Below are 15,516 nucleotides of genomic sequence, written 5' to 3' on the forward strand. Positions count from 1 at the left end.
CTCCTGGGTTCAGGCAATTCTCCTGCCTCAACCTCCTGAGTAGCTGGAATTACAGGCACGCGCCACCATGCCCAGCTAATGTTTTGTATTTTTAGTAGAGACGGGGTTTCACCATGTTAACCAGGATGGTCTCGATCTCTTGACCTCGTGATCCACCCGCCTCAGCCTCCCAAAGTGCTGGGATTACAGGCTTGAGCCACCGCACCCGGCCGTCTCCAGATTTTTTAATTATCGCCATTCTAACTGGCGTGAGATGGTATCTCAATGTGATTTTGATTTGCATTTCTCTGATGACCAGTGATGATGAGCATTTTTTCATATGTTTGTTGGCCTCATATATATCTTCTTTTGAAAAGTATCTGTTCATATCCTTTGCTCACTTTTGAATGGGGTTGTTTGCTTTCTTCTTGTATATCTGTTTTAGTTCTTTGTAGATTCTGGATATTAGCCCTTTGTCAGGTGGGTAGATTGCAAAATTTTTTTCCCATTCTGTTGGTTGCCAGTTCGCTCTAATGATGATATCTTTTGCTGTACAGAAGCTCTGAATTTTAATTAGATCCTATTTGTCTATTTTGGCTTTTATTGCCATTGCTTTTGGTGTTTTTTTTTTTTTTTTGTTGTTTTGTTTTTTTTTTTTTTTTTTTTGGAGACGGAGTTTTGCTCTTGTTACCCAGGCTGGAGTGCAATGGCGCGATCTTGGCTCACCGCAACCTCTGCCTCCTGGGTTCAGGCAATTCTCCTGCCTCAGCCTCCTGAGTAGCTGGGATTACAGGCACGCGCCACCATGCCCAGCTAATTTTTTGTATTTTTAGTAGAGACGGGGTTTCACCATGTTGACCAGGATGGTCTTGATCTCTTAACCTCGTGATCCACCCGCCTCGGCCTCCCAAAGTGCTGGGATTACAGGCTTGAGCCACCGCGCCCGGCCTGCTTTTGGTGTTTTAGTCATGAAATTCTTTCCTATGCCTATGTCCTGGATGGTTTTGCTTATGTTTTCTTCCAGTGTTTTTATGGTGTTAGGTTTTATGTTTAAATTTTTAATACATCTGGAGTTAATTTTAGTGTAAGGTGACAGGTAGGGGTCCAGTTTCTGCTTTCTACACATTGCTAGCCAGTTTTCCCAACACCATTTATTAAACATGGAGCCCTTTCCCCATTGCTTGTTTTTGTCAGGCTTTTCAAAGATCAGATGATTGTAGATGTGTGGTGTTGCTTCTAGGGCCTCTGTTCTGTTCCATTGGTCTATGTCTCTGTTTTGGTACCAGTACCATGCTGTTTTGACTACTGTAGACTTGCAATATAGTTTGAAGTCCGGCAGTGTGATGCCTCCAGCTTTGTTCTTTTTGCTTAGGATTGTCTTGGCTGTGCAGGCTCTCTTGTGATTTCATATGAAGTTTAAAGTGGTTTTTTCCAGATCTGTGAAGAAGGTCATTGGTAGCTTGATGGGGATAGCATTGCATCTATAGATTACTTTGGGCAGTATGTCCATTTTCACAATATTGATTCTCCCTAACCATAAGCCTGAAATGTTTTTCCATCATTTTGTGTCCTCTCTTATTTCCTTGAGCAGTGGTTTGTAGTTCTCCTTGAAGAGGTCCTTTACATCCTTTGTTAGTTGTATTCCTAGGTATTTTATTCTCTTGGTAGCAATTGCGAATGGGTGTTCACTCTTGATTTGGCGCTCTGTTTGTCTCTTATTGGTATGTAGGAATGCTTGTGATTTCTGCATGTTGATTTTGTATCCTGAGACTTTGCTGAACTTGCTTATCAGTTTGAGAAGATTTTGGGCTGAGATGATGGGGTTTTCTAGGTATATGATCATGTCATCTGCAAATAGAGACAATTTGACTTCCTTCTTTCCTAATTGAATATCCTTTATTTCTTTTTCTTGCTGGATTGCTCTGGCTAGAAGTTCCAATACTATATTGAACAGGAGAGGGGAGAGAGGGCATCCTTGTCTAGTGCCTGACTTCAAAGGGAATTCTTCCAGCTTTTGCCCATTCAGTATGATATTGGCTGTAGATTTGTCACACATAGCTTTTATCATTTTATGATATATTCCTTTAATAACTAATTTATTGAAAGTTTTTAGCATAAAGGGCTGTTGAATTTCGTCAAAGGCCTTCTCTGCATCAATTGAGATAATCATGTGTTTTTTGTCTTTGCTTTCCGTTTATGTGATGGATTACGTTTATGGATTTGCATATGTTGAACCAGCCCAGTTGCTTCAGATGCTAACTCTACAGCCCACCTGGCTTAGAGTGCTGATGCTTTCTCAAGGCTTCCTCACTAAACTTCCTAGACACTATGTTCCAAGGAAGGTAGAATCATTGTACTGGAAAATGAACTAAAACTACATTCAATGCTTATCAATATCAGAGAATTCATTTTGGGTGACTCACTCAACATATTAACTTTCACATTTTAAATTATAAGCTCTTACTCGTTAAACATACACGTAGCTTTCTCTCTCTCCTCCTTTTCCCAAAAGTGTTTGCAAAATGCTTTCTTTTTCCTATAAGCGTATTTCTACAAAGTTATGTATTTTACAAAAGAGAAATGTTAGTAGCAAAAGGTACAACATTTGCTAAACAGTTCACGTGGCATCTACAAACTTCATCACCCTGAGTTTTCACAAAAAGCTTGATAGAAGATGTCATGATCACTTTTCTGAAGACAAAACAGAGACTCAGAGAATCAGCTTACAAAAGGTTTCACAGTTGGCAAATCTAGGAGTCTAAACCATTTCTGTTAGGCTCAAGGCCCATGTTCCATTTGGTTATGCTCTCTTCCCACAAAACTCCCTGAGGTTTTGGAAACTAAAAAATGTATGTGGAGCAATTTCCTGAGGTTCCCCTAGTTAGAATTGATCAATTGAGCCATGTCTACAGCAATATTAGAGAGGAAGGAACCCCATGAAGCCTCAAACCTTTTTTAAGAGAATCATGGATGGTCTTGAATACTTACATGGTCCAAATGGACATTTGGTGCTTTTTTTGTTTGTTGTAAGTGAAGCAGCCTTATTGTTTGGGGTAAATACCCGGTGTTCATCATCTCATGCCAAGAAACTTAAGGACACAGATGCACATGAGGACTGAGTTTAGGAGCAGAGGTTTAATAGGCAAAAGAAAGAGAAAGGAGAACAGCTCTCTCCCTTGTGAGAGAGGGGGCTCCCAAAAGGGGGAAAAAAAGCCCCTTGGTGGACAGCACCAGAATTTATAGGCAGGCTTGAGGAGGCAGTGTCTGATTTATGTAGGGCTCACACACTGGTTCAACCAGGTGTGATGTTTACATAGTGCAGGGGGAAAGGCTGGTCGCCCCACCCTAATCTTATTACATAAATGAGGTCTTTGCCTGGCCAGGGCCATATTGTCTTCTCCTTAGTTACACATGGTTTGGCAAAGAGAAGGGAAGATGGGGCCATTATTTTGAACATGCCTAGTCCCAGGTAGCCTTTTCCTATTGGCACAACTGCTGACATTCACCGGCGCAAGCTTCCAGCTTGCTTATCTATGTCTGCAGCTCTCTTGTTAGAAAAGAAAACAATTTGAGGACTGCTTTTCAGTAAAAGGAAAACCTTACCAAGGACTCCTGTACCCTCACTGTCTGCTTAGATAATTTATTCTTAAATCCTGTATCATGAGGATTGACATTCTTCACAGATAAGGTGTCATGCTGCATGTTGCTATTATGTGGCAAATTGAAGGGAAGATGTTACGGTAAATAGTCTCCAAAGATGATGCCGTGCATTGATTATTTTCCTCCATGGACATGACACTCTGCCCACCAAAATTTATAGTCTGCTTCTTATTCTCTTAAACCTGGAGTGGACATTTGACTTGTTTTGGTCAGTAAAATGTAGTCGAAATGATGCTATGCCAGTTCCAGGTTTATCCTTTAAGAAGTATGGCAGCTTCTGCTTTCATTCTTAAAGCCAGCCACCATCCAAGAAATCTGATTAACCTGAGACTACCATGCTGTGGAAAAACACAAGCCAGCCACATGGAGAGGCCATATGGAAGAGAATGAGGCATTGCCCATGTGAAGGAAGCCTCCTCAGATCTTCCAGCCCAGCCCAGGTACCAGATGGATACAGCAAAAGGAGTGACTCGACTGACACTACTAGACAGAGAAGAGCTACATGCTGAGCCAAAGCAACCTACAGAATTATGAGAAATACTGTTATTTTTGTTTAATCCATTAATTTTTAGGTTGTATTATTACACAGCTATGGATAATTGATGGATGTTTAGGTCAAGACTAGACCAAAAAAAAAAAAAAAATGTAGCCAGGAGTTTGCAACTCTGGCTGTATAACAGAATCACCTGTAAAGTTTTTTAAACTACATGTTCAAAGCCTAATGGAGGCCTTTAAAATACAAAACTTTGAGGCCTGCACATTTGCATGTTTTTGAATTTCCCCAATATGTATAATGAGCAGTTATTGTACAAACCCTCAAAATTAAAGACTCATTTACTTTAAGAAGCTCCTTTTTCAAAATGCAAATTCTTTCTGGGAGTGATAAATCAAGCAGATGGTCACAGGATTACATCTTTAATCAGATTGTTTTCTTAACTCCTGGTTAGGATTAGCAAATGTAGAGTACAGGAGAGCTAAATACAAAGCATGCACACACCTGACCAGGGAGCTACTGATCGAAGTCCCAAAATGATGTCATTAGAATAGCCCAGCGTGAGCTTGAGCATAATGGACCCCTGGAAATTGGAAGACACATGCAAAAGGGACAGTGGAAGATTGACAAAGGCTGATCCCAACTATTATGATGGCAAGTCACTGAAAACCACCCCAGGCCCTTGGAGCTTGTTATTGAGGAACCTAAGAAATGATTATGGAGGTTACTGAAAGGGACCACATTAAAGACCAAGTCAGCTGGGTGCGGTGGCTCACGCCTGTAATCCTAAAACTTTGGGAGGCCAAGGCAAGTGGATCACGAGGTCAGGAGTTCGAGACCAGCCTGACCAACATGGTGAAATCCTCTCTCTACTAAAAGTATAAAAACTGGCCAGGTGTGGTGGCACGTGCCTTTAATCCCAGCTACTCAGAAGGCTGAGACAGGAGAATCACTTGAACCCGGGAGGTGGAAGTGGCAGTGAGTCGAGATCTCTCCATTGCACTCCAGCCTGGGTTAGATTGAGACGCTGTCTCTAAATAAATAAATAAATAAATGATTAAGTCAGAGAGCAATGCCTGTGCTCATACTTGACCTCTCAGAGGGCCAGGATATGAAGTTGTTCTGCTTCCTTTACCCTAATCATATAAATAGAATGTGTCTGAAGATAAGTCCAAGAAGAGTCGGAGTTCAGTGTTGAGAATGGCGTGTTGAAGAAAGAAGGCTTGTGTTGTGAGCCGGGGAGTTCCTATGTCTTTGTCTTTTCCCAGGTATTTCCCCGAAGCTGACCAGACCACCTTCCTCACAAAGCCTCACAGGGTGGTTGCCTCTCCCTGAGGAGTGGTGAGTCAGCTCCCTCTGAGAACTTTTCACTTTTACTGTGTCTTTCTTACTGATCCTGTGCTAAGACACACCTGGGGGTTTTATGTTCCGTAAAGAAAGGAAGTGAAACGTACTGCGTTTCCTATACACCTCAACTTTCCTTTCTCGATGTGAAAAGAAAAAGAAACCTGTAGTTCCTGAAATCTCTTTACTTCCTCTGTTGCTGAGTCAATAAGAAGAGAATTAGCATATACTGATCATCAACTGAGTGCTTTTGCATTACCTGCATCCTCATATCAATTCTCATGCCCTATGACATACTTCTTGCGATAGGTTTTGTGGTCCCATTTGACAGAATAGGACACTGAGGCTAAGATTTTGAGGTTACTTGCCTAAAGTCAAGTATTTAGGAAATGATGGAAATAGGATTTGAGCCCAGATGTGGTTGACCTAAATCCTATAATTCTAGCCAACAAAGTGTCTCTGCCAAGAATGAAAAAAAGAATCATTATTTCAGGATGTGGAGTAGGGCATTTTCAGCAGGTGATTTTGGTCTCGTATGAACGTAGCCTAACCACCTGCTACTCCAGGTGAGAGTCCAAACCCAGCAGTATTGGTCTCACCTTGAAGTATACTCTTGATGCATGCTACTCAAGTGAGTTCTGCTGACAGGCCACATTGACGTCACCTAGGAGCTTGTGTGAACTGCAGCATGCCAAGACCTACTCCAGACCTACTGAATTAGAATCTACATTTTAACAAAGTCTCCAGGTATCTTAGTATGCACATTAAAGTTTGAGAAGTATTGACCTAAATGAATGTGTTCTAATTATTTGAGCCTGATACCTCACTGAATTCCTTTCCTAGAAACAGTGCTACTTACACACTCACTTGAATTCCTAGAGACCTCATATCTCACAATGGGGCGGGGCAGGGGAGGGGGGGAAGCTTGAAACCCAAAGAGGCAAAATAGTGGGTTGTAGACAACCCAGTAAATTAGCAGCATAGTCAAACCTCAGGTAAGTCCTTACCAGATGCTCAGTGCCTGTCATTTAGACATCATGTATTAAGCTCTTGGTCTATGCCAGGAACCTTGCTAGGTGCTGAGGATTCAGTAGTGAAAGAAATAATTTGTGCCCTCAAAGAGCTCCTGATCCATTGAGGGAGACAGATACACACACAAGCAATTATAAAACAAAATGGCAATGAGGAAACAGAGGGGCACAAGGTGACATGAAGCTACCAGTGGAAACACTTGTAGTCCTCCAGAGGCGCAGCCTTCCCCAGACCATGTACCACCCACTTCGTGATTAATTGACATACCAGCTCCCCCTCTATCCTTCATTGTCCTTTCTCCTTTTCACTTTTCTTCACTCAATTCTCTTCACCATCTCCCCTTGGCCTAGATCCCTTCTACTTCTCAGATTCCCATGTTTTCCTTCAAGGCTTTTCCTTCCTGTTCACCCTAATCCACAAGTTCTCCTTTCTCTCAACATCTGTGACTTTTTTGTTTACTGGCAGCTTCTAAATCCGACTGTCCACCAACATCACTTGAGGAGCTTTAAAAACTAAATAGCCTTATAACAGGGGGAGCTGGTATGTCAATTAATCACGAAGTGGTTGGTACATGGTCTGGGGAAGGCTGCGTCTGCGGGACTCCAAGTGTCTCCATTGGTAGCTTCGTGTCCCCTTGTGCCCCTCTGTCTCCTCATTGCCATTTTGTTTTATAATTGCTTGTGTGTGTACCTGTCTCCCTCAATGGATCAGGAGTTCTTTGAGGGCACAAATTATTTCTTTCACTGCTGAATCCTCAGCACCTAGCAAGGCTCCTGACATAGAGCGAAAGCTTAATACATGATGTCTAAGTGGCAGGCATTGAGTATCTGGTAAGGACTTATCTTAGGTTTGACTATGCTGCCAATTTACTGGGATGTCTACAACCCACTGTTTTGCTGCTTTGGGTCTCAAGGCCCCCAGAATGTGAGATGTGAGGTCTCTAGGAATTCAAGTATGTAAGCAGCACTGTGTCTAGAAAAAGAATTCAACTCAACTCTGGAGATGAGTCCAGGGCATCACTTTTCCCCAGAGCTACGTCTGCAGCAAGGGTTGAGATGAGAGCCTTCCCACTCGCCTGCCACCTACCCCTAGGAGCTTGCATTATGGAGAGAGGCAGAGTTTACAAAGGCCTCCACACCCATCATCCCATTTGATTCCCACATCAGCCCTGTAAAATAACAAGTGAGAGGTGCTTAGTCCCTTTTACAGATGGGAAAACTAAGTCATAGAGAGGTGAAGTCACAGGCCCAAGTTGCCCAGATCTTGGACCCACGTCTTCTGGCTGGCCCTGTGCTGTTTGGAGAATATGTGTATGTTTAGAATGAAGGCAAGGCCTTGCCTTTCTCTTTCAGTGCCCCCGTTACCCCAGCCTAACACATGTAATCTGCTCAACTCAGAGCTAACAGATACTGGATAGTTGATGGCAACTGCTCATTGAATGAGGCATGTGTCATTTCCCAGCTCTCGAAGTCCTCCACCTGAGAAAGAGGAACTAGGAGTTGGTGTAAATCAGAGACCGCATGACCAAACACACTTGAGCACACTCTGTGAGAAAAGGGCAGGATATAGACAGCCAAAGGCATTGGAACTTTCCTCAAAATCAATCAGGAGCCATGTTCTGATCAGAAGGGCAGATAAGAGGATATGAGGACTGAAATGTTCTAGGGTTTGTTCCTTCCCGCCCAGCTGCCACCTGCTATTCTGGCTGAACAGTGCTCTTGTGAATGTGTCTTACCTGTCCTTGCCTAAAAAGCAAACATGGAAACATTATGAAGTTCCCCTCTCTCCTGTTTCTGAAAGCAGCCCAGGAAGTAGGACTGAAGAAAGGAGCCCTTAGCAAACATGAACTTGGGCAGGAAGGGGTTGGGAGTGAGGACTAGGAAAAAAAATTCTTTGGTTTTATCTTTTTTTGTAATCTCTTCACTAGGTTTTCTCCATGTTCTGCTTCAGAAATAGACTGGATATGTCCTATGTATGTTTTATTCTTCTCATCTCAGGAATAATTTTCAGTTCTTAGAAAAGGGCAAGGCAGGAAATGGGCAGGGGTGGGCTGAACGCCTCCCCGCTGCAAGGAAGGAGGCACAGATAGGGTGCACAGGAGAGCTGACATTACGCAATCCGCATATCAGCATTTCTGGGGCAGCCAGGAGGTTATTCCTAAGGGGAGCATGTTCTAAACCAGCAGAAAATAAATGCTGCTTCAAAAATAAGCATTTCAGGCTATGACTTTCCTGGGTCAGAGAAGTCTTGTTATTTTTCAGAGTAAATCTGCCCCTGTGCTCATGGCAGCTGCACTAAAAGCGTTTATTTCAGGAAGGCACTGGCTCCTCATTTTCATAAATAAATAAACCCTCATAGGCCTTTGGAATCTGATTATATTTGGGACAAAACTCCTAAATATAGGGCCATTGTCTGAAACCATGTGACCAACCCGTCTTTTAACTTAATTGTATCTATTAAAGAATGGCATGCTTCCAGGACCGGGATTAGGCCGTAAGCTGATTCTCAACAAATATCATGGGTTCTTTTTTGCTGTTTGAAGGGAACGTGGGGACAGATGACTTTCTCTTGATTAGACAAACTAATACTTTTATTTCCACCAAGAAAAAATAAAACTCTCTTCATTGGCGTTTGTCATTTTTCTTGGATAGGACAGAATTCTATTCTCAGAGGAAAGCCTAATGCACACATCCACCCTCTGTGTCACTAACTGGTGGAGACATTTCTTTCTATCTTCGTGTCTTTTGTAAACTGACCCACTCCCAACTTTATTATTACTATTATCAATTATTACTATTAATAATAATTATTATTATTATTTTGAGACAAGAGTCTTGCTCTGTTGCTCAGGTTGGAGCATAGTGGTGCAATTTTTGGCTCATTGCAACCTCCACCTCCTGGGTTCAAGCAATTCTCCTGCCTCAGCCTCATGAGTAGCTGGGATTACAGGCACCTACCATTATGCCTGGCTAACTTTTGTATGTTTAATACAGATAGGGTTTCACCATGTTGTCCAGGCTGATCTCGAACTCCTGACCTCAGGTGATCCGCCCACCTCAGCCTCCCAAAGTGCTGGGATTACAGACGTGAGCTACCACACCCAGGTCCAACTTGATTATTTTAATTTAGAGGAGTGAAGTCAACCCTATTCATTCACCAGAAAACTACTAGTGTGGACCAAGTCTGAGGAAACACTTGGTCTATAGAACAGATGGCTGTCTTGCCTCTATAAAGCTGCCTGTTTAATGGGTAGGAAGACATTAATAAATAATCACACCATACGCCATCTAATTTTATTGGAATATGTTTCTTGAAAAAGGGCTGTGAAGACATAGGCCTAGACCTTGAAGTATAGGCTGGGGGTTCAGGAATGGCTTTTCTGAGGAACTAACATTTCAAATGAGACTTCAGGAATAAAAATGGGCTAGGGAAGAGAAGCCAGGATGGCAGGTGCTCTTGGCAGGGGCGATGGCCAGTGTGAGCGTCCTGAAAGAAGGCCAGCTTTTGCCTCCATGCCCTGCCTGGAGACTAGACAGGTAGCGTGGTAAATGCCTGGCATGTGATTGGGACGCAGAACAGGGATACCAGCATCAAAAAGACTTCCTGGAGCGGGCACATCTGAGCCAGGTGAAGGGAGGCAAGATGAGGGACATTCCTGAAAGAGGAGATTTGGCAAGGTCACAGAGGCAACAGGGACATGGGGAATGAAATGAAGCAAAATCCGACTCTTATTGCAGGGGTAGGAAGCTGGGGGAGTGTGGGCAGAGATTTAAAACCACCACATGGAGCTGTGGAGGGTGTGGGAGCACTGGAGGGCCAATGGGGTGTGGTTGGAACAAGGTCAAATTGAAATTTTTGGATGACAGCTTCAAGTGAAGCAAAATTAGAAATAGGGCTCCTCATAGGAGGCTACTGAAGACTCACACCTCAGACTTGCTCCAGGTTGAATTTTATTTACGAAAGCAGGTGGCAGTGGACTCGATTCGGCCCATGGGCTTCGGTTTGCCTACTTCTGCTCTAAATGGTAGATGGAGGCTCAGGGAAAAGCATAGGGTGTATACTAACCATGGTGCAAATCTCTTTTGGAGAGGAATGCATTAAGTGAAACAATATTGCTGGCATCTCTTTCTGTGCTGCTTGGTTTCTTGTGGTTTAGAAGTGGGTAAGTCAGTCAACAACTCTTGCACAAGAGTCTTCTAAGTTCCAGGTCTGTGCTGGGACCCAGAGATCAGTGAGAACAAAATGGAAGGACATCTTTGTGCCCATTCAGCAAGCCGGTGCATGTTGATTGTCCACTATGAGCAAGGCTCTCTGCAAACACCTTGAGATTCAGCACTGAACAAGTCTAGTGGCACATCTATCCCTCCATCTATCCATCCATCCACCTAGCTACTCAACAAGCATGCCATGAACTTCTGCTAACATAAGGCATGTTGGCAGAACTCTGTGGGATTTACTGGCAACCCAGTCATGACTCCTGCCTGCAACTTGCCTACCTTCTGTAGAGAGAGAAGCCAAGTGCATGAAATATCCAAGGTCTGAGGTGGACAGGGGAAAGTGCTGCCAGCAAGGTACAGATGGGGTGGGGTGGGTGCTCAGAGCAGAATAAGATGACTTTCAGCTGGAAGAGATCAGGAAGGCTGGCAAGATAACATCTAGTTTCCTGTTAACCCTTTAAAGTGACATATGAGTCTCTGCAAAGATTACAAGCAGGTTTGAAAAGACAATGCTCTTTTGTACATGCTATTAGCCCTCGGGTCCCATCAGGGCAAGCCTTGTGATTTCAGAGTCCAGGAGATGGCTCCTTTCCCCTACCAACAAATTTATCTCACCCAGCACAGCTTGCCTATTTGCCAGGAATTTTCATGCTTGTCAGCTCTTGAGTTGGACACCAAAGGAAATTGTTAATAGAAAGAAAGAAAAATAATAATTCCTGCAATAACTCTGTGCGGTGGATTGTTCTATCTATTTTAAAGATGGGGTCGCTGAGGCTAAGAGGATTAAGTAGCTCGCCTGATATTACAGAAGAGAAGAAAGCAAGCACAGAACCTGTATCTCTTGACTCTCAGATGATTTTCTCTTTGACAAACTCTCTGGTTGCCAGTCTTCAGATTATTAGCCTATAATTTGCTTTGACTTCTTTCTCCATTCAGGTCAGCACCCTGCTTGACATTTCTTTCTCCACTCCACTTCGCAGAGACGGCCCTTTCTGCTTTACCCCCACAACCACTGCACCAGCTCCATGCTCATCATTCACTGGGTCAAAAAACATGTGTTTTCTGCTCACAGGGGATCATAGTCTATTATCCTGGATTTTTCTGGGTAAGAAATTGGCTTTCTCACTTTTGACTTGCCCCGTTCAAATCTGCCAATCAGATGTCAATAATAAGTCATCTCCTTAGTGTAATGTAAGACACATTCACTTATTATCTAACTTGTGTCAGGCATTGTTCTGGGTCCTGAGGAAGAAAAATCACAAATTCACAAATCTCATAGTTTACAAAGCATTTTACTGACGCTGCATAGGCTTCAGGATAAATAGCAAAATTCATTTGAATTGGCCATAGGGAGTCTGGGCAAAAGAAACATTCTGGATTCAGAAAGAAAGATGGGCTTTCTGAAAGAAAGCAAAAGCTTGTGCGGTATTTGGCACCCCCAGCCAACAGCACAGAGGGAAGGGAGAAAGAGCACCTCATTCCCAATTGTAGAACAAGAACAGATTCAATACAGCTACACAAGGAGCCAAGACTAAATTAGATGGGTAGGGAGGATGTCCTGTTACCTGATCCCAAAAATTTAACATCATTTAATCACTTTCTGTCTGTAGAGACCACTCAGCAAAGGTCGTTGGTTATGATAATTAAACTGGTTTTTGTTTTGTTTTTTTTTGTTTTTTTTTTTTTTTGTTTTTTTTTTTTTTTAGAGGCAATTTCAAGAAGGCAGGTTGACCTTTGGGAGAATTTCTAGCAGCAATCACTTCATGACTGATTGGAAATATCTGCAAATACACGTGTCCTGAGAGGTGAATGAGAAATGTGTGCAGTTGCTGTTTTCCCAATGAGTCTATTTGTCCTTGTAGAACAGTTTGGGGGACAATAGCATTGAGGAAACAAGAATGGCCCAGAGATCTCAGAATCTCTATCCATGAATATATTCCACGGTTCTAGGATTTAGGGGATCGTAAGGGGGTGTGGAAAGCATAGACAGAAGGCACTGCAGAAGAATAGAGTAAATGACTTTAGGCCATTGAAGTGATTTTTTGATAGAAGTAAAGTTAAGAAAAATAGAAGTCAGTAGTACTAAGTTTGAACTATATCTTTCTAAAAGCTGCTTCTGTGGGCAGAGTTCATATGCTGGGGGAATGAATCATAATGATACCCCTTGGTATGACCCTGGGGAAAATAAATGTGACTTAGTTGAGGTTTCTGAGGATTCTCTTTTGACATTCAGAAAGAAAACAAGAGGAGGGGGAAATCCCCTTCTCCCTGTCACACTGTCAGGCTAGGAACTCACTTTAGGGCCACAGTCTATGACAAATACGCTCATGCAAATTCTGTGCTCGCTTCCACGCTCCATTTCTTTGCCAACTATGCAGCTAAGCAAAATGGAACAAGAAATAGTGTCTTGGGAGAAATAAAATTGTTGGATTAGATACAGGCTGCCTTTATATAAAGAAAAAAAGTTTAATTATGCTGCTGGTAAAATGAGTCCATTTGGGTTATTGTGGAACTTTATGTGAGACTGAGATAGCTGATTAAGATGATGATGCTTGAATATTATCATTTTAGTCATAAATATTTCCAGAATCAAAGTGAATAATGTGTAGGGAAGAGGGAGGCAAACTGCAGCCATGGGCCAGCAGCCTGGCTTCGTGTTTTGTTTTGCTTTATGGCTCTTGGGCTAAGAATATTTTTTACATTTCCAAGTGGCTACATTTTATTTATTTTATTTTTTTAAACTAGTCTAGTGAATACATTTTAAATGCTTATAGCAGCCCTGAAGTGATAGCCTCAATTTTGCCTGTTGGCTCACAAAGTCTATAATATTAATTATCTGTATCTTCTAAGAATGGTTTGTCAGCCCCTGGGACAATAAACAGTGGATAAGAATGTATAGCCTCCTGGGTCAAAGAGCTCTGAGTTTGGATTCTGCCTGGATACATCATTAATTCGTTTCAAAAGTACTTATCAAGTAGGTATTCTTTCTTCACTTGGCTTCCAAGATGTCACCCTCTCCTGATCTTACTCCTTCCTCACTCACCAATTCTTATCAACCTTATTTGCCAGTTGGTGCCAGTCTTCCTGATCTCTCAGCACCAAAGCCACAGTTCAGGCCTTGGCAACACTCCTCTTTTCCATTTGTACTCACCACGTGCTTGTGCTGAGAGTTCATTCTTCCCATTGTATTTACTGACTTCCAAATTCATACTGTTGGCCTGAAACTTTCCCTTAAACTCTACAGTCATAATGCCACTGTCTTCTTTAATATCTCCATTTGTGATGAACATATATCTCAAACTTACCATGTGTAAAATGGAACTTCCGATCTTCATCCCCAAACCTGATTTTTCTAGAGTCTTCCTTGTATTGGTAAATGATAACTTCTTTCTCCCTGTTACTCTGTCAGTTTCTTCATTTGAAAATGGGCACAGCACCTGGCTTAGAGCTGATATAAAGAATAAATGAGATAATATAGTGTTACTGCTTCTCACAATGCCTGCCACAGTCAGCATTTAATGAGTGAGAGAAGAGAGTATAACCTTTCAATTCTTTCATCTAATGGCTCTGTTCTTTCCTTCTCTTTCAGACCCTTACTATCTTATCCTAGAGCCACTACAAAAATTTATTAACTGGTAGCCTTGATTTAGTAGTAAAGTGGTAATTATAGAAAATATTCTTCAGCCCATTTAAAGATGAGGAAAATGAAGCAGTCCAGATGCCCTAGGTCCCACAGCTTAGCAAGCACCAGAGTTGGAATTTAAACACCAGCCAACTGAAAAGCCAGTGTTCTCCAGGCTCATCCTCTGCAATGCAGCCCTCACCAGCTTACTCCCATTTTCAAATGAAGAAACTGACAGAGTAACAGGGAGAATGAAGTTATCATTTACCAATACAAGGAAGATTCTAGAAAGATCAGGTTTGGGGATGAAGATCGGAAGTTCCATTTTGCACATGTAAAGTTTGAGATATATGTTCATCACAAATGGAGATATTAAAGAAGACAGTGGCATTATGACTATAGAGTTTCAGGGGAAGTTTCAGGCTAAAAGTATAAATTTGGAAGTCATCAGCACATTGGTGTCAGTAAATACAATGGGAACCCTACGAGGCTAAATATGGTAACAAAACAGGGTAACTGGACTATGGGAGATAAGAGCAGGGATTCCTCAAATGAGCTGGCATATCAGAATTCTCTGAAATTTTTACGTAGATTTCTGAGATTTGCACCAGAACTACTAAATCAGGTTGGGCCCAGGAATGGATAAATGTTTAAAGCTCCAAAGACATTTTGAGCAGTTAGATTTTAAAAAAGAATTACAAAAGAAGAAGCAAAATGGCTAACAGAAATATTTCAACTTATAATACAAACTTCTAAATGTTAATAAAATGTCATTTTTTAGCTACCAAATCAGCTAAGTTTTTTTCAATACAAATACAGTATTCCTGTGAGTGTGTGATAAGACGGGCATTTTCATAAACTATTGAGAAAACAAATATTGGAGCGTCACTTTGAAAAGCAATTTGGTAGCATGTACCAAAGTCCTGGAAATGTCAGTAATCTTTAATTCAGAAACTCCCTTATATAAATATATCCAATAAAATAATTCAAAGGGAATGAACAAATATATGCTGCACCTAAAAGATATTTATCACAATCATTTACAAAAGCAAAATAAATAAAAATAAGTGAAACGTTCAACGAGAGAAAATGTGAATTATTCAGCATAATATTCAGCATTGTATTATTAAGCAGTTATCAAATTCTTTCAGAATGCACTATATTATTTC

Source organism: Sapajus apella, unplaced genomic scaffold, assembly GCF_009761245.1.
Source record: "Sapajus apella isolate SASKATOON/1434 unplaced genomic scaffold, GSC_monkey_1.0 scaffold3, whole genome shotgun sequence".
Lineage (NCBI taxonomy): Eukaryota > Metazoa > Chordata > Mammalia > Primates > Cebidae > Sapajus > Sapajus apella.